This window comes from Pseudorca crassidens, chromosome 5, assembly GCF_039906515.1.
Source record: "Pseudorca crassidens isolate mPseCra1 chromosome 5, mPseCra1.hap1, whole genome shotgun sequence".
Classification (NCBI taxonomy): Eukaryota; Metazoa; Chordata; class Mammalia; order Artiodactyla; family Delphinidae; genus Pseudorca; species Pseudorca crassidens.
Genome location: NC_090300.1, coordinates 63326409 through 63351793, shown reverse-complemented (window position 1 = coordinate 63351793; position 25385 = coordinate 63326409). Strand labels below are relative to the sequence as shown.

At 37.2% G+C, this 25385-nt stretch overlaps 1 long non-coding RNA gene across 9 annotated transcripts in view; it reads left to right on the top strand.

The window, feature by feature from the left end:
* LOC137224941 (uncharacterized) overlaps positions 1–25385 on the top strand; it is a 367121-nt gene that overhangs the window by 6185 nt on the left and 335551 nt on the right. The window contains exon 3 of one of the 9 annotated variants that reach the window (XR_010943576.1): positions 14581–14790. The exons of the other annotated variants lie outside the window; for them this stretch is intronic. This is a non-coding gene — a long non-coding RNA (uncharacterized lncRNA). Of the gene's footprint in view, positions 1–14580; positions 14791–25385 lie in introns of those variants that run through there. 9 annotated transcript variants of the gene reach the window in all.

The window sequence follows — 25385 nt, the reverse complement described above, 5'->3', positions numbered from 1 at the left end:
TTTGTTTTTTTAAATATTCAGGTCTTAGTTTGAAGGAGACCTCTTCTGTCTCACAGCACTCCATTTATTTCCATCATAACAGTTATCATAGTTTATTTTCTTACCGATTATTTGTCTTACCCACTAAAATATAAGTCCATGAGGACAGGGCCATATCTATCTTGTTCATGACTGTGTACTCAATAGCTAGCTCAGTGCCTGGCACATATGAATGAATGACAATATACAAATATTTACATGCAGATATCACACTCAGAGTAAGGGATGAGACATAGTTTGTCATATATGTCACATATATGGCTGAGCAAGGCTAAATTAACCAGGTTGCTGAAGGGGACCTGGAAATAATTTCCAATTCTGGGCCATGGGACCACCTTTTGCCTTGGGAGGTAGTTACGGCAAGCAAAACATGTCATCTGGAAATTATAGCAAAAGACAAAAGGTGGTATTCCAAAAAAGTGGTTCATATTATTGGTTCAACATGGAATAAAAGTGTTTTCTGGACGGGTGAAGGGAGCATGGTAACTGGATACTCCAGAAGCAGATGGGTTCATTTTTTAAAAAAACTTCAAAGGAGTTCTTTTCTCCTTTTGCTCAATTATGAGTTACTTGGTGTGATAACTAAAAAAGCAAATGTAATTTTCTTTCTTCCTCCCTTTATATTTTTCTTCTCCCTGGTTTACATTTGGTTATTGTCTTTTTTCTTGTATTAATCTTTGTTGATTTCATTGTATCTGTGATTAAGGACTGCCCTCTCTGAGGTGTGACTAGGAATAATCGCTCTGCAGTATTCTGTGCATATAGGACAAATATCTGCATGCGTGTTATATTAGTCAGGGTTCTCCAGAGAAACAGAAACAGTAGGATGTGTGTATATATATAGAAAGTGATTTATTTTAAGGAATTGGCTTATGTGATTATGGCGTCTGACAAGTCCAAAATATGCAGGGTGGGCTGGCAGGAGAGCTGATGCTGTAGTTCAAGTCTGAAGGCAGAAGTCTCTGCTGGCAGAATTCTCTCTTGCTTGAGGGAGGTCAGTCTACAGTGTTAGTCTGGCCTTCAGCTGATTGGATGAGGCCCACCCACATTATGGAGGGCATTCTGTTTTACTCAAAAATCCACCAACTTAAATGTTAATTTCATCCCAAAGCACCCTCACAGAAATATCCAGAATGTTTGGCTACATATCCAGGCACCATGGCCCAGCCAAATTGACACATAAAATAACTATCACAAATGTGTTGTACTTCAGTGCCACATTTTAAGACAACGATGCTTAATTGGAGTAGTACAACCCCATGATGGCAAAGCAGCTAGAGACCATGTTATGTGAAGAACAGCTGAAGGGATAGGAAATGGTTAGAAACTCAGCATCGAATAAAGAAAAAAGAACGAAGAGAATTGAGGACAGTCTCAGAGACCTCTGGGGCAACGTTAAACACACCAACATTCAAATTATAGAGGTCCTAGAAGAAAAAGAGAAAAAGAGAGGGTCTGAGAAAATATTTGAAGAGATTACAGTTGAAAACTTTCCTAACATGGGAAAGGAAATAGTCAATCAAGTCCAGGAAGTGCAGAGAGTCCCACACAGGATAGATCCAAAAGAAACATGCCAAGACACATATTAATCAAACTATCAGAAATTAAATACAAAGAAAAAATGTTAAAAGCAGAAAGGAAAAAGAAACAAATAACATACAATGGAATCCCCATAAGGTTAACAGCTGATCTTTCGGCAGAAACTCCGCAAGCCGTAAGTGAGAGGCAGGACATATTTAAAGTAATGAAAGGGAAAAACCTACAACCAAGATTACTCTACCCAGCAAGGATCTCATTCAGATTCGACAGAGACATTAAAACCTTTACAGATAAGCAAAGGTTAAGAGAATTCAGTACCACCAAACCAGCTTTACAACAAATGCTAAAGGAACTTCTCTAGGCAGGAAACACAAGAGAAGGAAAAGATCTACAAAAACAAATCCCAAACAATTAAGAAAATGGTAATAGGAACATACATATCAATAATTACCTTAAAGGTAAATGGATTAAATGCTCCAACCAAAAGACACAGAATGACTGAATGGATACAAAAACAAGACTCGTATATATGCTGTCTACAAGAGACCACTTCAGACCTAGGGACACATACAGACTGAAAGTGAGGGGATGGGAAAAGATACTCCATGCAAATGGAAATCAAAAGAAAGTGGAGTAGCAATTCTCATATCAGACAAAATAGGCTTTAAAATAAAGACTATGACAAGAGAAAAAAAGGACAGTACATAATGATCAAGGGATCATTCCAAGAAGAAGATATAACAACTATAAATATTTATGCATCCAAAATAGGAGCACCTCAATACATAAGGCAAATGCTAACAGCCATAAAAGGGGAAATCGACAGTAACACAATCATAGTAGGGAACTGTAACACCCCACATTCATGGATGGACAGATCATCCAAAATGAAAATAAGGAAACACAAGCTTTAAATGACACATTAAACAAGATGGACTTAATTGATATTTATGGGACGTTGCATCCAAAAACAACAGAATACACTTTCTTTTCAAGTACTCATGGCACATTCTCTAGGATAGATCATATCTTGGGTCACAAATCAAGCCTTGGTAAATTTAAGAAAATCGTAATCGTATCAAGTATCTTTTCCGACCACAATGCTATGAGACTAGATATCAATTACAGGAAAAAAACTGTAAAAAATACAAACACATGGAGGCTAAAGAATTCTTATGCTACTAAATAACCAGGAGATCACTGAAGAAATCAAAGAGAAAATCAAAAAAATAAATAGAAACAAATACAGTGAAAACACTATGACCCAAAACCTATGGGATGCAGCAAATGCAGTTCTAAGAGGGGAGTTTAGAGCAAAACAATCCTGCCTCAAAAAACAAGAAAAATCTCAAATAAACAACCTAACTTTGCACCTAAAGCAATTAGAGAAAGAAGAACAAAAAAACCCAAAGTTAGCAGAAGGAAAGAAATCATAAAGAGCAGATCAGAAATAAATGAAAAGAAATGAAGGAAACAATAGCAAAGATCAATAGAACTAAAAGCTGGTTCTTTGAGAAGGTAAACAAAATTGATAAACTACTACCCAGACTCATCAAGCAAAAAAGGGAGAAGACTCAAATCAATAGAATTAGATATGAAAAAGGTGAAGTAACAACTGACCCTGCAGAAATACAAAGAATCATGAGGGATTACTACAAGCAACTATATGCCAATAAAATGGACAACCTGGAAGAAGTGGACAAATTCTTAGAAAAGCACAACCTTCTGAGACTGAACCAGGAAGAACTAGAAAATATAAACAGACCAATCACAAGCACTGAAATTGAAACTGTGATTAAAACTCTTCCAACAACAAAAAAAAGCCCAGGGCCAGATGGCTTTACAGGCGAATTCCATCAAACATGTAGAGAAGAGCTAACACCTATCCTTCTCAAACTCTCCCAAAATATAGCAGAGGGAGGAACACTCCCAAACTCATTCTATGGGGCCAGCATCACGCTGATACTAAAACCAGACAAAGATGTCACAAAGAAAGAAAACTACAGGCCAGTATCTCTGATGAACATAGATGCAAAAATCCGCAACAAAATACTAGCAAGCAGAATCTAACAGCACATTAAAAGGATCATACACCATGAACAAGTGGAGTTTATTCCAGGAATGCAAGGATTCTTCAATACACGCAAATCAATGTGCTACAGCATATTAACAAACTTAAGGGGAAAAACCATATGATCACCTCGATAGATGCAGAAAAATTTTTCGACAAAATTCAACACCCATTGATAAAAGCCCTCCAGAAAGTAGGCACAGAGGTAACTTACCTGAACATAATAAAGGCCATATATGACAAACCCACAGCCTACATCATTCTCAATGGTGAAAAACAAACCATTTCCTCTACGATCAGGAACAAGACAAGGTTGCCCACTCTCACCAATGTTATTCAACATAGTTTTGGAAGTTTTAGCCACAGCAATCACAGAAGAAAAAGAAATAAAAGGAATCCAAATTTGAAAAGAAGAAGTAAAGCTGTCACTGTTTGCAGATGACATGATACTATACACAGAGAATCCTAAAGATGCTACCAGAAAACTACTACAGCTAATCAATGAATTTGGTAAAGTAGCAGGATACAAAATTAATGCACAGGAATCTCTTGCATACCTATATACTAATGATGAAAAACCTGAAAGAGAAATCAAGGAAACACTCCCATTTACCATTGGAACATGAGAATAAAATAAATAGGAATAAACCTACCAAAGGAGACCAAAGACCTGCATGCAGAAAACCCTAAGACACTGATGCAAGAAATTAAAGATGATACAAACAGATGCAGAGATATACCATGTTCTTGGTTTGGAAGAATCAAGATTGTGAAAATGCCTATACTACCCAAAGCAATCTCCAATTCAGTGCAGTCCCTATCAAACTACCAATGGCATTTTTCACTAGAACAAAAAATTGCACAATTTGTTTGGAAACACAAAAGCACCCAAATAGCCAAAGCAATCTCCGATTCAGTGCAGTCCCTATCAAACTACCAATGGCATTTTTCACAGAACTAGAACAAAAAATTGCACAATTTGTTTGGAAACACAAAAGAACCCAAATAGCCAAAGCAATCTTGAGAAAGAAAAACGGAGCTGGAGGAATCAGGCTTCTTGACTTTAGACTATACTACAAAGCTTCACTAATCAAGACTGTATGGTCCTGGCACAAAAACAGAAATATAGATCGATGGAACAGGATAGAAAGTCCAGAGATAAACCCATGCAGATATGGTCACCTTATTTTTGATAAAGGAAGCAAGAGTATACAGTGGAGAAAAGACAGCCTCTTCAATAAGTGGTGCTGGGAAAACTGGACAGCTACATGTTTAAGAATGAAATTAGAAAACTCCCTAACACCATAACCAAAAATAAACTCAAAATGGATTAAAGACCTGAATGTAAGGCCAGATATTTTAAAAACTCTTGGAGGAAAACATAGAACACTCTATGATATTAATCACAGCAAGATTCTTTTTGACCCACCTCCTAGACAAATGGAAATAAAACCAAAAATAAACAAATGGGACCTAATGAAACTTAAATGCTTTTGCACAGCAAAGGAAACCATAAACAAGATGAAAAGACAACCCTCAGAATGGGAGAAAATATTTGCAAACGAAGCAACTGACAAAGGATTAATCTCCAAAATATACAGGCAGCTCATGTAGCTCAATATCAGAAAAGCAAACAACCCAAACCAAAAATGGGCAGAAGATCTAAATAGACATTTCTGCAAAGAAGATATACAGGTTGCCAACAACCACATGAAAGGATGCTCAGCATCACTAATCATTAGAGAAATGCAAATCAAAACTACAATGAGGTATCACCACACACCAGTCAGAGTGGCCATCATCCAAAAATCTACAAACAATAAATGGAGAGGGTGTGGATAAAAGGGAACCCTCTTTCACTGTTGGTGGGAATGTAAATTGATGCAGCCACTATGGAGAATAGTAAGGAGGTTCCTTAAAAAACTAAAAATAGAACTACCATACAACCCAGCAATCCCACTCTTGGGCATATATCCTGAGAAAACCATAATTCAGAACGGGTCTTGTACCACAATGTTCATTGCAGCACTATTTACAATAGCCAGGACATGGAAGCAACCTATGTGTCCATCGACAGATGAATGGATAAAGAAGATGTGGTACATATATACAATGGAATATTACTCAGCCATAAAAAGGAACAAAACTGAGTTATTTGCAGTGAGGTGGACCGACCTAGTCTGTCATACAGAGTGAAGTAAATCAGAAAGAAAAAACAAATACCATATGCTAACACATATATATGGAATCTAAAAAAAAAAAAAAAAGAGGTTCTGATGAACCTAGCGGCAGAATAGGAATAAAGATGCAGACGTAGAGAATGGACTTGAGGACATGGTGATGGGGAAGAGTGAGCTGGGACGAAGTGAGAGAGTAGCATTGACATATATACACTACCAAATGTAAAATAGATAGCTAGTGGGAAGCAGCTACATAGCACAGGGAGATCAGTTTGGTGCTTTGTGACCACCTAGAGGGGTGGGATAGGGAGCGTGGGAGGGAGATGCAAGAGAGAGGGGATATGGGCATATATTTATACGTATAGCTGATTCAGTTTGTTGTACAGCAGAAACACAACATTATAAAGCAATTATACTCCCAATAAATATGTTAAAATAAACACAGAAATTCTGCATCTTTCAAACTACTGGGTTCCACACTTGTCCATACCCAGTGTCTTTCTGAGTTGAATCATTATGTCTTACTTATATCAGAGTTACAGTATGAATTGTAGACATTTCACTATCCTTTGGCTTGAAATTGCTTTAATTTCAGTTAAGGGCCTTTATCAACAAAACATCTAAGCTAGTAATGCTTTTATTTTACTATTTCTAATATCTAGAACATAAGGAGATTTCTTATCCAGCCTGGTGATTTCTGCAAAATAACTTCCATGTTGAGCATTGAGTAAAAAATTTTCTGCCTTTTGCATGAATCATTGACCCCAGGTGACTTCCGTTTTTAAGCTATAAAACATCTCTCCTAATTGTAACAAGCTAAGGATTTACTGTTAACTGTCTTATGCCCATTTCTGTGGCCATATTTCAACCCCTTCCCCAGCAATAATAAACAAAACCAAGCATCATCCTGTTAGGAAAGTTTTTTGGTTTTGTTTTTGTTGTTATTTTTCTGTGACACTTAGACCTTTCATTAGCTGTTGGTCCAGATTTTATTGTATTCATTTTTTGTATTGAATTAATTTATTGTATTCATTATTGGCATCATGGTGACTAGTATGAATGTAAGAGTTGTAATTCATTCATTCATTCACCTAATGTTTACTGAATATCTACTTGTGCCAAGCACCTCTAGGTGCTGGGAATTCAGTGGTGAACAAGTCACAGAAACATCATAATTGAAAAAGGTAGCATGAATGGTTATTGCCGATATTTTGCTTTCATCCTGATGAATCTTCCTTAATTCTATAATTCTGGATATGAAAGAAAAGTGAATTATTTCTATAGCTTTTATCAGTTATACAGAATAAAAGCACTAGTACTCTTGTTAAAATTTAGAGAAGAATAAAATTCACAATAGTATAGTATAATTTTACAATAACACATATCATTATGTTGATTATCTCTGTATAATTAAAATGTTTCCAAGCCTTTGCCGTTGGCTTTTATTTCTGGCCAAGTTAAGGATAACTCATTTCCTGAACTATATAACAAACGAGTATCTGTAGGATCCTTGGAATTAGTGGAATAAGAACTGAATTGGTGAAATTTTTATACCATTTACTACGAAATTTATTTTATGGAATAGTCTGAGTTGACATAGCCCCCTTTCCCAGTGTTCATGGAGAGAGAGAGTGTTGAATTTTGAGCAAGTGTTCTTAAGATAGGTTTTATTAAAAATGACTAAACAAAAATACATTTTATGGGGCTTCCCTGGTGACGCAGTGGTTAAGAATCCACCAGCCAATGCAGGGGACACGGGTTTGTGCCCTGGTCCAGGAAGATCCCACGTGCCACAGAGCAACTAAGCCCATGCACCCCAAATACTGAGCCTGCACTCTAGAGCTTGCGAGCCACAACTATTGAAGCCCGCATGCCTAGAGCCCGTGCTCTGCAACAAGGGAAGCCACTGCAATGAGAAGCCCGTGCACCACAACAAAGAGTAGCCCCTGCTTGCCACAACTAGAGAAAGCTTGTGCACAGCAACAAAGACCCAACACGGCCAAAGATAATAAATAAAATTATTTAAAAAATAAGAGTAGTAAGAATCTGAAAAAGAATTTATTGATGTCTCTCTGTAAGTGAATCAAGTGGATGTACAGCAGCAAGAAACACAGCATTGAAAATCAGCTACACACCGTTATAAAAATAAAATACAAAAAAAAGAAAAAAAAGACAAATTCTTACAGAATTCGTTCAGGGGCTGTGATGCAACCTGGACTGACCACATCTAGACCCACAGCTGGATGGGACCTAAGGCTGGACACTCATGGGGCTGAGAGGCTTGGTGAGGATGGGCCAGCAAATGCAGCCCCTTAAGAGTAATACTGCCTGGTCCCCATTCCTTGGGTCCCAAATCTCCAGGTGCAGGGGACCCTTCCTACAGCTAAAACATGCATGGGACACCTAGAGGATGGTACACCATCTGATCGGGAAGAATTTGGAAAAGGCACCTCATCTCCTCATCTCCGGGTGGTCGGGTTCCCCCCTCCAGCCTCTTCCCTTACAATCTCCCCACTTGCGGAAGTCAGCACCTTCAACATCCTTTTTCGTACAGTTTGGAATTTGTCCGGAGCATGAAGCAGAAGGGGGTAACCAATGAGAGACAAGCCCTAGGTGTTTGGACAGGCATGTGCCACTCTAATTTCCAATCAGGAAGAGGAATTGACCAAGGGCTCAGCTTGCCCCCGTAACCAGAATAGGGCTTGAAGCAAACATGCTGTTTTGTGGCCAGTTCCCAAAAAAACAAGTTGAAAAATGGAGCTCGGGACACTACAATTCACAAACCTGCAGGGTTGTAAATGATACCTATCAACGAAAAATGTCTTGAGGTATGTCATCGAAAAGGACTTGTAAGCAAGGCAGAATTGCAGGAAAGGGATTTCAAGAGGTAGATTGGACTCGCCATTAAAGCACATGAAAAGCAGCTGAACTTCGCCAATGACGCACAGGCAGGCAATGCAAATCAACACTACAAAGAGGTATCACGTCCCACCAGTCAGAATGGCCATTCTCACAAAGAGTAAAAACCAGAAATGGAGGTCAGGGCATGGAGAAAAGGGAGCCCTGTTATGCTGATGCTGGGAATGTAAATTGCCAATGGCCACTCTGGAGAAGTGTATTGTGTTTCTCCAAAAATCTAAAAAACAGAGCTACAGAGCATACGGCACTTCCATTCATGGGCATATATATTGGGAAAACCAAAAATCGACAGGACACAGGTACCCCAACGTTTAGTGCTGCTCTGTTTACAAGAGCCTTGACTTGGATACAACCTAGATGTCCTTGGAAGGAAAAAATGGATAAAGAAGATGTGGTACTTATGTACAATGGAATATTACTCAGCCATGAAATCAATGAAATCAGGCCAGTTGCAGCAACTTGGGTGGACTTAGGTACTATCATTCTAAGTGACATAAGTCAGACAGAAAAAGAGACTTATCATAAGATATCACTTATAGGTGGAATCTAAAAATGGCTACACGTGCACTAAATTACAAAACAGAAACACAGTCACATCTTTAGGGCTTCCCTGGTGGCGCAGTTTTTAAGAATCCATCAGCCAATGCAGGGGACACGGGTTCGAGCCCAGGTCCGGGAAGATCCCACATGTCGCGGAGCAACTAAGCCCGTGTGCCTTAAATACTGAGCCTGTGCTCTAGAGCTCGCGAGCCACAACTACTGAGCCCGCGTGCCACAACTACTGAAGTCTGCACGCCTAGAGCTCATGCTCTGCAACAAGAGAAGCCACCACAATGAGAAGCCCGTGCACCACAACGAAGAGTAGCCCCCCGCTCGCTACAACTAGAGAAAGCCCGCACTCAGCAACAAAGACCCAACACAGCCAAAGATAAATAAATAAAATTATTTAAAAAATACATTTTATACAAGAAATATTGCTACTAAATGGATTAATAGCATGTCAATGCTGAAATTTTCTGGGCAATCTCATTATTTACAGCCTGTTTACCTATTTGTCTTTTTTCAAACCTTGAGCTCATGTGTGAGACTTTTTGGCATGCTTGCCCATTTAGGTTGAATACCCTCCCAGTTTTCCTGAAACTCTGTCGTAAGTGTTCATTTCAGTTCCATGCAAGACCCATACTCACCTTTGGCATGTGATACACTTCTCTAAGGCTAGCCTAAACTTATCACATCTTCAGTCTTTGAGGGAACCATGAAAATCCTCTTAGATCTTTGTCACTTGGGCCTCTACTTGCACTCTTCCAATGGATTATATTTTATTCTCCCAAGGCCATGCAGTGAGCAAACACCAGTTCCCTATCCTGTCATTGACTGCAGACTCCTGTATTATTAAATTCTGAAACTTTTCAATTTTATTAGAAAAGAAGAGAACTTAATCTCTCCTTTGTTCTCTAGGAAATTGCTTTTCCTTTGTTCTCCAGGAAGTCATTTTTAGTTCCCATCTTCTTCTTCTCTTCCAGTAACTTCTCTTTTGTCCTCTTTTATGAATAAATCTTCTAGCTGATCTCCCTATGTGAAGTATCTGAATTATAGTCATTACAGTGGTAATAAAATTTGACTATACAATCTAGTTTACATACCTGTAGAAATTTGAGATGTTTTGATAGTATGATTTATGAATTATTAATTGATTTTTTTCCTGGTATAAATGATTAAATGGTGATCCTCTTCTCAGTTGACACCTACATAGAAGGATATCCATTATATTAGGGATTGTCAATAGTAGTATAAATGGAGAAAATCAAAAGCCTTGACTTGTATTACAGCTATGACTGATTAATTGGTACCAGACTAACGCTTATGCAATAAAGAACTAAAAAAAAGAAAACGTGAAAACATATATGAAACAACTGTTTTCAGACATTGTACAGCAGGCAGTGCAAGACTACAGTGTCTGAGAGAAGGAAATCAAGCTAGATAAGCCCTACAATTGCCCAGTTTTCTGGCTGGAGGCACTTCGTAGACAGTGGTGCATAGAGGTAGAACACAGACAAAACATGGCAGCCTTGCTAAACTGAGGGGGCAAATATCAGAGTTAGAGAGGCTTAAGAAAGTTAATTTATGGCGGAGAGGACCAAAAAGAAGGGAGCTAAGCAGGGTAAGAACTCCAGAAATTTGCATGGATGTCACTTTGAGTATTTGAATATTAAGCCGTACATATATGGGGTGAGACTCCGCAAGACCAGATAAATGCCTACCAGGGAGGGAACAACTATAGGGAAGCTGTAAGCTGAAAATCCATCAGAGTTTCACAGCGTTGGAGATGTTTGAATTCTGACCAACTAGGGTGGAAAGGCCTGTTCACACTCAGGGAATTCAATAGAGATCCCCAAAGGGCTATACCATTAGTTTTACTCCTAAGAAGAAGGGCTAAAACTATCCCTAGAGTAAAATCTGTTCTAGACCCACCTTAATAAAGTTGAAATAGAAGCTGCAAAATGATCATATTACTCTTCAGGTACAGGCATACCTCGGAGATACTGTGGATTCCATTCTAGACCACTGCACTAAAGTGAATATCACAATAAATTGAATCACATGCATTTTGGGGTTTCCCAGTGCATGTAAAAGTTATGTTTATACTATACGGCAGTCTATTAAGTGTGAAATCTAAAAAAAATCTTAAAAAACCACGTACATACCTTAATTAAAAAATGCTTTATTGGGCTTCCCTGGTGGTGCAGTGGTTGAGAGTCCGCCTGCCGATGCAGGGGACACGGGTTCGTGCCCCGGTGCGGGAAGATCCCACATTACACAGAGCGGCTGGGCCCGTGAGCCATGGCCGCTGAGCCTGCGCGTCCGGAGCCTGTGCTCCGCAACGGGAGAGGCCACAACCATGAGAGGTCCGCGTACCGCAAAAAAAAAAAAAAAAAAAAGGCTTTATTGCTGAAAAAATGCTTCCCATCATCTGACAATGCAGAGTTGTAACAAACCATAGTATCTGTGAAGCACAATAAAGTGAAATGCAGTAAAACAAGGTATGCCTGTAAATTAATTGCCTACCAGAACAAAACTCAATTCCCTTTAATGAAACACAAAAATCACTCAACAATAAAATTCATCATATTCAACATTCATCAAAAATTGCTAGACATGTGGAAAATCATGAAAATGTGAGCCGTAGCCAGGTGAAAAAATCCATCGATAGAACCAGACCAAGAAATAACAGAGATGATGGAATTAACAGACAAGGACGCTCAAAGCAGTTATTATAAATATATATAAAGATTTGTAATGGTAATGGAGATAGAGGCAAGAAAAGGGAGCTTTGTCATTTTCTATGTAAATGAAATGAATTCCCTTGGAATGAATTCTGGGGCAAGTATAGGGAGAGGAGAGAATGGTGGTAAATCCTTCTCCCTGTCTTCCTCTGATGGGTTTACTCTCTATGAATCACCCTTTCTTTCTGGGACTTTGGTAGGTTTGCTGAGGTTCACCACACTATGACAACTGGAGAGCAATGGAACAGAGAATTCTGAAGAGACGGTATGGCACAGCAAGTGCCTGCTGACAGCCATAGAACCTTTGTGGTCCAAGAGGTATATGAAAAAACAGTGAATTTCTCTGTGTCCACAAGAAAGAAAGGGCCCAGAATATAGGTGAGATAGAAACACTCAGCAGACTTGCAGGAGGTTTACCAGTCTTTCAGCCTGGGTGAGAAGAATCCCAGGGAGATGGGAGAAGATAAGAAGAGGATGCTGCCACATCCCAATGGATTATCAACAACACAATGGTGAAACATGATCTCCAAGGATACCAGTTTCCAAAAATGAGACCAATTAAAATACAAAGTGGATAACCCTTCTACCCAGATGTCATAGTGGCATATTTAAGTTCCCCAGCTCAGCAACAGCCAGGGTAGAGGAAGAGGACAAAGGGAAAGTAATCTTAAATAGGAATGAGTTTTCATTTTGGTACATCTTAGTTTTTTGTCAAGCAGGCTAAAAAAATGATTTCCTGCTCCCCAGTTGCTTTTCTAATCATCTAGCTTTAGATTTGTCACTGGATAATTTTAGAGATGTGCTCATTTCTGTAGAGGAATAAATGTGAAGCCAGCCTATAAACCTATGAAAAGTTAATGTGCTTTGTGTAGATAAGCAATTTAAAAACTAATATGTAGGTACATTATTGAGAGGAAAGGTAAAAGGGCACAGTAGAAAGCTAAAAATAGATGATTTTCTGTATCATTTTCGAGATGTGATGATTAAGTACTTGCATTCTTCGCTTTGTCTTATCAGCAAATACACAGCTGCAATAAAAAAAAAACTCCATTTACCCTATAAATGTGATCTGAAAGAACTAAATCCTGTGTCTACCTGGTTAAAGCTTTTCTTCCTTAAAACAGGATGATTTAAGAGGAATATACATCTAGGCTCAGCCTTAGTAGTCCCTTGCCACTCACATGGTTAAATTTACTGTGGATTGCACGTTCATGTAGTGTCCCTGGCTAAAATATAGAAGCTCTACTAATATTACCTCATCATACTATAATTTCCCTGGGACATAGACTTTCATTTCTTCAAGATTTGATTTTAAAATGTTATCTAGTTTTTAGGTCACTTGAACTTTGTTGGTTCTCAGCTTCTAAAATAATCCAGGCCTTTCCAGCTTTAAATTTCTGTGATAGTGTGATTTATGTTTGAAAATAAAAGTACTTCCTTTTCAAAGAAAAATACCCCAAAGTATAATTTTATCATTATTAACACCAAATTGGAACTTCCCTGGTGGCACAGTGGTTAAGAATCCGCCTGCCAGTGCAGGGGACACAGGTTTGAGCCCCGGTCCTGGTAGATCCCACATGCCGCGGAGCAACTAAGCCTGTGCGCCACAACTACTGAAGCCCATGTGCCTAGAGCCTGTGCTCCACAACAAGAGAAGCCACTGCAGTGAGGAGCCCTTGCTCCGCAATGAAGAGTAGCTCCTGCTTGGTGCAACTGGAGAAAGCCTTCATGCAGCAACGAAGACCCAATGCAGCCAAAAATAAATAAACAAATAAATTAAAAAAAAAACCAAACACCATATTGACTCATTAATTCATCCTTCTATGCCAATAGTTTGGAAAGAAGTGACACTAACAACTAAAAAAGAAATGTCTCCCTTTTTTTCAAGAATTGGTGACCTAAAGAGAATGCTTATGTCGGGCACACTACTTATAGATCTAGAAAGCTAATATATTTATATTTACGTTTAATAGCACAACAAATCAAATTATTGCAAGATGAGAAGTTTTATATACATACATAGATAGCAGTATCTACATATATGTTCATATAAATATATATATATGAATAAGTGTGTCATGGCTTCATTGGCATAAAATGTGGAAATTGGAAGAAAGGTGGAAGTTTTTACCATATTTTTCTAATGCTACGTGGTCAGCCTAAACTGGTAGATTCATATATTCCTGAACATCATGATAATTAGAGCTGAGAAGTGAATTAGATTACCAAATAGGCCTCAGTGGTCATTTGTTTTCTTTTGGCTGCCTAACATCCATTTTTCCTAATTTTGGTAACAGTACCCACTTTTTCCCCACCCTCTGTCCTTGGGCTTTGTGTGGCCTAAACAACTGAGTCTAAGAATAGGCATGTGATTCAGTACAGGCCAATCATCACGTTTCATTCCTCTGATTAAATTGATTGGTTTAGGAATGGGCAGGTGACTTGATTTAGTCCACTGAGAGTTAAGCCCAGGAACTCTGATTAAACTGTTGAAAGGACCTTGTGTTTTTTACTTTATTATTTTTATTTTATTTTATTATTCTTTTAGTATTTTTTCTGGACTTCAACCTGAAACTGCTATCAGTTATCTTGACACTTCGAATAAAGTCTACACATAAGAGAACAGAGCTGAGAGATGGAAAGATGCTGAATCCCAATGACATCCTTTGAAATGCTGGGTGAAGCTGGGCCTGAAGATAAAGCCACCTCTATAGTTTTCAGATACTTATGTCAATAAATACTCTTGTTTGCTTAGATACCCTTGAGTTAGATTTTATATTACCTCCAAAAGAGTACTATATTGGATATTTTCCATTTGCCCTCCAAATTCACTCTCTACTCTTCTCTACCCTCTCTGTGCCCCAGGGGACTAACCTATCTGAATTGCATCAAAGAGTTCTGTTGCCCTCTGGTTTCTGGTTGTGTTCAGCCAATGGAAGTCTCTCTGGAGACTGAAGTCAGGGCAATTATTCCCCGTTTATTCCTAGGGGCTCTCACTGGTAGATACGAATAGGTTGGCTGGTCCTTCTTGCAGAGGCTGTAGATCCTGTCAAGTGTCCTTCTCTCTCCAGGTTTGAGTAGCTTTTTTCTCCCTTCACACCATCTGATGTAGGGGAGTAGTACCTCCCTACAAATGCTAGTCCTGGATTAAAGCATTATGCTTAATTGATTTCCTGTAACCTTCCCATACTTTTGTAGTCTCTCTATTAAATTCTCCTCAGTTATCCAGTTTGAGGCTAATCCAGAGCCATCTCTTTCTGCCAGAACCTGAGTGATACATACTCCATTTGGTCTTCAAAATAGAGGAAAATGAGGTAGTTTTAAAAGACATAATCAGACTTGCCATTTGAATAATTTATTGCTTGGTGGTGAATGCTCAATTGAATATCACAGCAAGGCTTTAGACTTTTTGCAATGCATTAAAGAAAGTCTTTGGTAAAGGGAACTGAGGCCTGTTGGCATCTATATGAGCTAGGACTTACTTTAAGATTTTGGATTCTCTTCCAGTCTGTCACTCCCAGAAACTACCTTTTAGTGCAACCATGGTGGGATTCTTCTTTGTTATCCATAGTAGCTCTAAGTAAACATCACAATGCTCTCACAAACTTACATTTTCACTTCTGCAGGTCTAAAAAGAGGGCTACTTGAATTTCTGTGAATAAATGAATAAAGAAATAATCTAGAAATGCACACCAAATTAAATGACAGCAATCTATATGCAAGTAAAGCATTCATTTGCATTCATTGAATTTATATCCTGTGATTATTTGCTTTAATTTTTTTTGTACCATCTATGTAAAAAGGGTTTCCTGAGAAAATTAACAATATTAATAAAACTAACAGGTTTATGTTAAAAACTACTCAGGAGAACAAACCTTCCATGGGTCTTTATATACTTCAGAAGGACATAGCTGTAAATATGCCAATTTCAAATTATTCATTGAAGTAATTTCTCAACTAGGTATCATATAATTACTGCATGTATTTTAAGTAGTAAGTTTACTTTAATGTAATTTATCTTTTAAACTTTTTACCACGTTAGCCTTTTCTTCAGTTAGTCTGAATGATGAGCACTGATGAGCTTTTTTAGTGATAAAGTGTTAAAAGAATTAACCATACTGAATATACATAATAGAGTTATAGCAGGTAGATATTCAGTATTAACCTGAGGGTATGGAGTATATTCAGTAGTCAAGATGAAGCAAAATATTATTTATACTTTAAGTTGAGAACACTTTACTAAGTCAATCAAGATACTTTCCACCTCATCTAGGTTTTCCTGACTCTCTACTTACAGCACAATTTTTACACTGGACAGCAGTTCAAACTAATAATAAGTATATGGTTGCTATATGTTTTCAAACTATAACATCTGTTTATGGTGATAATGGAACAAAATATTTGAAATTGCCCCGACCTAAGGAAAAAAAATCTAAGCCATAAGGTTGCTATGTGTACAACGTTTTACGTGTAACACATTTCCTCTCAATCTCTTTTGTGAAAGGAAAATCAAAATGGAGTCAGTATTGCTAAGAGAGCTTTCTAAAATGGAGCTGGGAGACCATTGAGGAAGTGTGACTTATGTGCATCTCAGCCCAGATGGAATCTCACCTTTTGAACACTTATTGTCCTACTCAAGATACTTATCCGTCATGTACCCTAAAACAACTTGTGACAACCTATCTGCTTATTGAATCCTTACCCTAAAACAACTCATGATTCCTTAAGCACAAATATCCCCTGACTTGCATCAGAGTCAATCAAAATTCTCTTGCAAGCTAACAGCCTTGTGACTTTTGTCTTTTTAAACTCCTGACTGATTCTCTTCTTCGGAGCAGTCTTTCGGTTTCATCCGAATCTGTGTCTCCAAATTGCAATTCTTAAGACTCCAAAGCTCTTTGTTCTTTGCAGCCTCAATACTGATTATTGTTTGACATTTTCAACAGCACAACTGCTTTAAAAGTATGTATCAGTCTCCACAGAAATCTAATAGATTTAAGAAAATGTGTTATAATAATAGTTAATAATACCCAAGAGTTCTATAGCATGAATTAGTGCTTCACTGTGCTGGGCACCCTTGTTGATTAAAGGGTACAATAAAATATGGTTCCTGCTTTTAAGGAGAATAAAATTTAAGAGAAGTGAGCTATCGACACTAGGCAGTATAAGAAGCCTTTACATTTCAAAGGACAGACTTGCTGAGGACTATTAGATGAAGAAAGGCAGTGTGTGCAGACTGCTGGCTACGGTGGTAATCTGGGCTTTAGTCCTGGCTACATCATATGCTAGTTATATGACCTTGACTAAATATCCTGAGACAAGGTTCTCAAAATGAAGATGGTTACTTACCTGACTACCCCACAAAATCACTGGGAAGATCTGTCTTACACCCTCAACTTTTCTTTAGTTTCCTTTGATATATTATCTAGAATTCCATCTTCAGCTGTCTTATCTTTTCAATTCCATAATGTCTTCCAAAGAAACAGCCTGGATATACCAAAGGCCCCTTAAGCCCCACATACCCAAAAACTATATCAATAATCAGATTTATTAGACAGAGCATGTTTAAGATGATAGCAGAATTTTCCCCACTGTAATTTTCACACCTATGACTTCAATTACCAGTACATTTAAGTTGGGAAAGTAAATAAAATTGTGATCATATTTTCATTTTCAAAAAAGTAACACTCCAGCATCAGATTGCAGGAAAAAAATAGAGGGAAAAGGAATGGAGCATCCAGGCAAAAGATTATGAGCTCAGGCAATGGTAGTGGGCATGGATCATAGTTAAAAAGGTATTTAGGAGGAGGATAGGCAGATATTTTTCCCCTCTGTGTTTTGGAACATAGAAGCATTGGGATAATCTGATCTTTGAAGGTTTGCTAGAATTCCCTCGTGAAACCATTTTGGCCTTGTGCTTTTGGTGGGCTAGTGTTTTGAAAAACTGTCTCTATTTCTTTTATGAAAATTAGTTTGTTTGACATTTTATATACAGGGTTAATATTCTGAATGTATATATTTCATCCAGGTGTTACAATTTATTAGCAGAGTTGTACCATGTAAACTCTCATGATTTTTTAAAAAAAATCCTGTTTTTATGGTTGTTTACTTGTCATTTCTTATTTTGTATATTTGTGTTTCTTTTTTGCTTGATTAATTAGCTAGTGGATTCTGTATTTTGCTTATATTTCCAAAAAACCAACATTTAAACTTTTTAATTAAAGCTTTTTTTCTGTTTATAACTCATTATTTTTGCCTTGTTTTTTAAAGATTTTTTTTGAGGTGGACCATTTTTAAAGTCTTTATTGAATTTGTTACAATATTGCTTCTGTTTTATGTTTTGGTTTTTTGGCCACGAGGCATGTGGGATCTTAGCTCCCCAACCAGGGATTGAACCCGCACTCCCTGCCTTGGAAGGTGAAGTCTTAACCACTGGACCACCAGGGAAGTCCCTTTTTGCCATTATTTTTAATATTCCCACTTTTTCTGTTTACTTTTGACTGCTCCCCAGTAAAATTTTTATATATTTGTGAAGAATTGACATCTTTGTGATATTAAATAAGTCCTATTTAAGAACAAGGAATGTCTTTCTGTTAATTCAAGTGGTTATTTATTTATTGTCATCCTTTTATTTTTTTCTGTATAACCATTTAAGGCCATGATTTTTTTTTAATGTAAAAGGACATTTTATTTATTTTGAAATTTTGAATTTTATTGAATTTATTTTTTATACAGAAGGTTCTTATTCTTATCTATTTTATACATATTAGTGTATATACGTTAATCCCAATCTCCCAAGTCATCCCACCACCACCACCACCTCCACTTTCCCCCCTTGGTGTCCATACGTTTGTTCTAGGCTATGATTTTTTTCTCTGATCTTCATTCGTTAATACTGACAAATAGTGTCATCATTTCCATTATTTTTACAAATAATTCTGAAATTTCAGTTCCTCTTTGCCTTGAGAGTTGTCTAATAGAGAGTTATTTAACTTTAGATAGAAAGGCCTATTTATGTTTTAATTTTGCTATTAATTTCTATATTTTTTATATGAGAGAATTATTTTTGTATCATTCTACTTTGTTAAACTCATTGAGATTTTCTTTGGACCATAATATATTGTCTATCTTCATGAATGTTTATGTGCTCTTGAAAAGAAAATGCATCAATATTTGGGATGCAAAGTCTGATGTATATTCACATACTTTATTGCTTATGTTGTTTAGGGCTTCTATATCTTTATTTTTTGTCAACTCCTCTTGGACTAAGAGTGATATATTAAAATTGTGCATTACTGTGTGCTTCTGGCTATTTCTCCTTACAGCTCTTGTAGTTTCTGCTTTATAAAGTGATTGCTATGAAATATGGTGCGTAAATATTCAAAACTATTATATATTCATATTTTTTTACATAATGACATGTCCTTTATTGTCACTTTTTTTAATGCTTAAGGTACTGAATTCTAGCTTGTCAGATATTAAGATCACAACTACTTCCTTGTTTTTGTTTGCTTTTTGTGTGTGTGTGTGTGTACCTTTGCCCATCTCTTTATATTTAAACTTTATGAATAACTTTTAGGGATTTCTCTTATATATGGTATAGCATTGGTTTTTACCCTGTAAGCTAATGTAACTTTTTCTTTTAATATATGAGTTTGAATTTGTTAATGTCATTGATAATTTTGGTCTCTGACATTCACATTATATTATGTTTTCTTTGTTCTTTCTCTATATTGCTTTTGGTACGTAGGAAGGTTTGTATTTTTATTCCAGTGGTTACCTTTATACTAATTCTAATAATTTTCTTTATATAATGCTCTTAGTACCACTTTTTCTTACTTAAGCTTCTGTTTTGTTTATGAGTTTCAGATGCCATTCTTTGATTCTCACCTATTGCCTGTGTTGGTGCGTAGACATCTTGTAATTTAGTTTTAATTGTTGACATACTTTTTTTTCCCCAATTTTTCTCATTGTTTGGCTAACTATGACTTCACATTTCTCTGTTCCTTGTTCATTTCTAGACTCAGTTTTAATATTTTTTATATCTACAATTTCTTGTTTAATTATATTTAATTTATATTGAAGCATTGTTAGTTTTCTCTGCTCTGTGGTTGGCGTCTTCCTTCCTTTTTGCTTTCTGCCTTCCTTTTGTATTTTCTGCAGCTGAAAACTTTTGATTTCTCTTCAGTTTTGGATGAGAAAATTTGAGGTACAGAAAGGTTAATGATGAGTTTGGGGTCACACTACTAATTGTGAAAGAATGGAGATTATGACTCAGGTCTTTTGACTTCTAACATGTGACTTTCCTGAGCTACACTAAATTCAAAAGTACAGTCTTACAATGAGTAACAGAAGCAAGGCTACTGAGAGACTGAATATACAAATGGATGATGGCCAGACCATATATATGAATAGATCTCTGACCCACAATTTGCAGCAACCTGCCCAGGAAACTGACTCATTATCTATAGTAAGCAGCCCAGGAAGCCAGTTTGCTATAAATCAGACTGGTATGAAGTCAGGGGCTGTAACTAGTAAAAAGCAAAAAAACAAAAAAACCACAACCAAACACTAACCCCTGTTACACTCTGCCCAGAATGCCCAGAACTTGATTAATAATTGATAGCTTCCCTAATTTTTGCCCCTAATTCCAATTTAGGACCAACCAGAAAAAGCCAAATATGTACCTCTAACGAATCACATAGGATGCCCCATTTCTAGTTAGCCAGCCTACAACCTCCCCATGCCAACAGCCTCCATTCAAGGCATACCTGAAGCCTTCGCCTTTTTCTACTACAAAGCTTTCCCCACTCCTTTGCCTGCTTTGAGTCTCAGCCAAAATGCAAGTAGCAGTGGCTAACTCCTTTTCTATAGCAAGCTCTGAATAATAGCCTTTGCTTGTCTTAATTTGGCTGATCTTTATTTCCACACTGCTGTTCCTCATAATCAAATATTCCCTTCAACATAACTCAAATATGACTCTCTCTCTCCTGATAGGACTACCTTCCCCTTAACCCCCTTACAGTGAACTCATCCTCATTTCTCATTCTCCTCCTAGTGTATTGAACATGACGGAGGTGGGCTTCTAGCTCCCAAATGTCATTTCTAGGACCTTTATCGGCCACTGTCATCCCACTTCTCATCTGAGGTTCAGATAATCCATTTAGGATACCTTATCCCCACTTGCAATTTTGGTTACTGGCTTCCATAACCCATTCCTGTCTTCACTGTGTTACATGGGGCATATTTATATTCTCTGACTCTGAGTTGTCCAATAAGGAAGCCACTATTCATATGTGGCTATTAAGCACTTGAAATATAGCAACCAAATTGAGATGTGATGCAACGTGTAAAATACACACTAAATTTTGAAGATGGCAAAAGATAAAAAGAATGTAAAATTCTCAATAATTTTTATATTAACTACAGATTGAAATTTTCCAATTTAATTTTTGAAATTGGGTTAAACAAGATATATTATTAAAACTAATTTCATTTATTTCTTTTTACCTTTTTAAAAATGTGGCTACTACAAAATTTTAAATTATATATGTGATGCATATCATCTTTCTATTGGTCAGTGCCATCACCCGTCTTGCCCACTTCCTCATTACCCTAAAATCTGGCTCATTAATAGCCTCTGAATTTCTAAACCTAATTTTTTTTCTTGGTTCCCATTCTCATTGGTCTTTTTTCTTGTGTTTCACGCAATGGGGATCCCTGCTTTCTTGATTTTCTTTCTCCCTTGACCTCTATCACTCTGAGTCAGTATAGTTCTTATCCAGTTTCTTTGATCTCTGTTCTCTTGTCCCTTTCACTGGCTTCTCTTCTTCTTCATACCTTAAATGTCCATCCATATGCTCTGCTCGTCTTTCTTCGCTCCTTCTCTTGAGGTGTTTCATTCATCATAATGCCATAACCACTGCATAAATGAAAATGATCAAATCACCTTCTCTGGGCCTGCCCCCTCTCTTTAGCTGCAATATTGTATCTGCAGTTATCTGCTAGACATTTCTATTTGAACATCCAGGCATCAGTTTTAAAATTCTACCTCAAAGAAAATGCATCATTTTGCTCTCAAAACCAGTTCTTGTCTTTTCTATTTCTGCTGGTGGTGTCGTGATTCTCTTTATTACCCAGCTTGAAACCTCTGATTAAGTTGGACTCTTTCCCCTCTCTCTAGCCTCTCCTATCAATTCATCCAGAAAGAACTGAAAGCTCTTTCTTCCTAATGGATTCCCATGTATCCATTCCTTCTGTCTGGTGCCACAGATGGATGTCCTCACATGATGCTCAGGCAGCTGCTTCTTTCTGAACCCAGAGTACCTGGGAATGTGGCATGGGTATGAAACACCAAGGGATTGGGTGGGGAGTAATGATGACCATTTCCTAGATAATTGCTCCGAAGTGATTTATTCACAGTACTTTAAAAAAAAACGCTAACAGATATCATTTTATCTCATCAATGAAACTACAATTTAAAGAAAGGAACTGTTCTTATATGGTTACAATCAGGGGCAGCATTCTTTATTTGGAGGTAAAGAGTTAAATGTAGACATACAGGCAGAAAAGACAGAATGAAGGCATAGTATAGACATTAGAAAAGTTGAAGAGGAGAGAAATGAGCCTTATCACTCAAACCACACTGACTATGAAACATATTGCAGTCTCAATGTTCTGAAATCCTCTTTATAGGATACATATTGGGACTGCGAAAAAGACTGAATACTAAGGCTTTTGCATTATTGACAGTATTTTAAACTATTTAATATTTTGTTGCTTTGGATTTTAAGCCCTCCTTCCCCCTCTCTTTTTTTTTGTTTAACAGAAATATTGTTCCTAGAAAGATAAAAACCATTTCATGCATTCTTTCAATTCCTTTGACACTTTCTACATATATGGTATTTTTTGGCCCCAGGAAGACACTCAACAATTCTCAAAGATGTGAGACAGAAAACTTCAAGGAAGCAAAGCATAAAGATCTTTGGGTGGCCCTGGATAGAAGTTACATAAGAATTCAAATAAAATGTAAACACTATATAATAATGCAAAGTTCTATCTGAGTTTGGACTGGCTGGTCAAAGACGAAAATGCCAAGGGACTGTGCCCTGTTCCTGTTCCTACCATTGAAACATGTTGACCTAAAACAAATAGACTGCCAGATATTTCTTCAGCAAAAACGGGTTTATTGGGGATCAACAAAGAATTGCAATTCAGGGTCTACAGTCGTGGGGAACCACGGTGCAAATCTCCACACAGCAAGGAGAGAATGCTTTCAAACAGTGGGAAACAGAAGTTGGGCGGGCTGTAGTAAACAATGAGTACATCGGAGGAATTGAGGGCTCAAAGTATAGTGGCTGTTCATTGGCTGAGTTGTGACAGTCATTCATTGGCTGACTTCTTGCCTGGCAAGAAGAGGAAGTCTTTCTTCTTCCTGTTGTGCTCTGCTATTGTCTGGCTTTCTGACTCTATTTTAGTTGAGGTTTCTGTTTTATTAATTTTTATACACATGACACACTATACTTTTCCTTCAAGTTCTACAAAACACTTCACAAAGACAAATTGTTCCTTTCAGTGTACCTCCCCATGAAACTCTTTGCTTCTTTGTTGTTCTGGTATTTAAATCTGTGGCATCATCCCGATGTTGTCTATCTTAGTTAAAGAATCAGTGAGTACAGGCAAAGACATTGTAATTTTGATTTCGGTTTATACAGTCTCAGGTTTCTGCCCTCTGATCAGATTCCCACCTGTCTGTCATCTTTTCCTGTTTGTCTAAGGAGATATAACTGGTATTATTTACTTTTGTGTTAGTTTAGTGGTTCTCAAACTTCAGTGTACATTAATTTAACTTAGAGGAGCTAATTTAAAATGCAGGTTACAAGTCATCAGCCCAAAGATGCTGATTCAGTATGCTTAGGATAAGAATGTTAATAGGTTCTCTAGTTGTTGTAATGCAAGACGCTATAAGATCATACTGTCAGCAACTCTGGCTTAGTTAATTGAAGAAAATGTGTTCCCTTTCTTAAGTTGTCTGTGCATATTAATTCCTATTTTCTATTGTAGAATACAGTTTTTATGTCCCTATACATGGAATTTCAGATATCCAAAGGTATGGGAAACATCTAGGGGCAGAATAAGTAAAAATCTACCTGGTATGTGAAGGTTAAATGATTTAAAGAAAAGTTTTAAAATGATATTAAAATGTGTATTTCCTCTAGATATCTTTTTTTTTTAACACCTTAAAAAGAAAACAATCAGGTAAGTCTTATTTGTATAACTCATTATTGGAACAGCTAGGCTGGGGTTAGCCAAGTGAAGAGATGGGCAGAATCCATCTTTAGTTTCTCTTTCATCTTTTTGTTACTTTTGAGGAAGAGAGAAGTATTATTGAGAAAGTCCCCCCTTTTTATTGTGGTAAAATATGCATAACATAAAATTTACCATTTTAACCATTTTTACATGTAAAGTTCTGTGGCATTAGGTACATTCACATTGTTTTGCAGTCACTACTACCTTACATATCCAGAACTTTTTCATCTTCCCCAACTGAAACTGTATACCCATTAAACACTAACTCCCCATTCCTGCTTCCCTTCTAGCCCCTGGCAACCACCATTCTACTTTCTGTCTCTATGAATTTGACTACTCTAGGTCCTTCATATAGTGGAATTGTACAATATTTGTCCTTTAGTGAATGGCTTATTTCACTTAGCATAATATCTTGAAGATTCGTCTATGTTGTAACATGTGCCAGAATTTCTTTTCTTTTTAAGACTTAATAATATTTCATTGTGTGTATATGCCACATTTTGTTTATTCATCTGTTGATGGACACTTGGGTTGCATCCACCTTTTGACTCTTGTAAATAATGCTGCTATGAACATTGGTATACAGATATCTGTTTGAAGGAGAAAGCCCCTTTTCTAATTTAGAAAAAGAAGCCTGTAAGTTTATTTCTATGCTTTTTAGATATATAAAGTTTCTTTATCCTTAGCCACCTACTCATAGAGTGCATATAATACTGCCACTACCTTGCAGAACACAATAATCCCTGGGTGAATGTCTGCTGCAATATTATTTATTTATCTTCTGTCCTGACACAAATAACATACTTGCTCAACAGACAGTGAAGTCTGAAAGTGAAATACCACTCTGGAACTAGAGTACAGGTTTGCCAACCAGTGACCTGGAACCAATCCATATGCAGTAGCACCACAGCATACATAATACAGAGGTATAAGAGAAAAATAAAAATACATCAGAGTACCCATTAAATTGGAAGCAGATTTGTTTCTAGCTCAGCCCTTTCTGCCCTTATGAGAAAGAAATGAAGAAAGACTTACAGTTGAAGC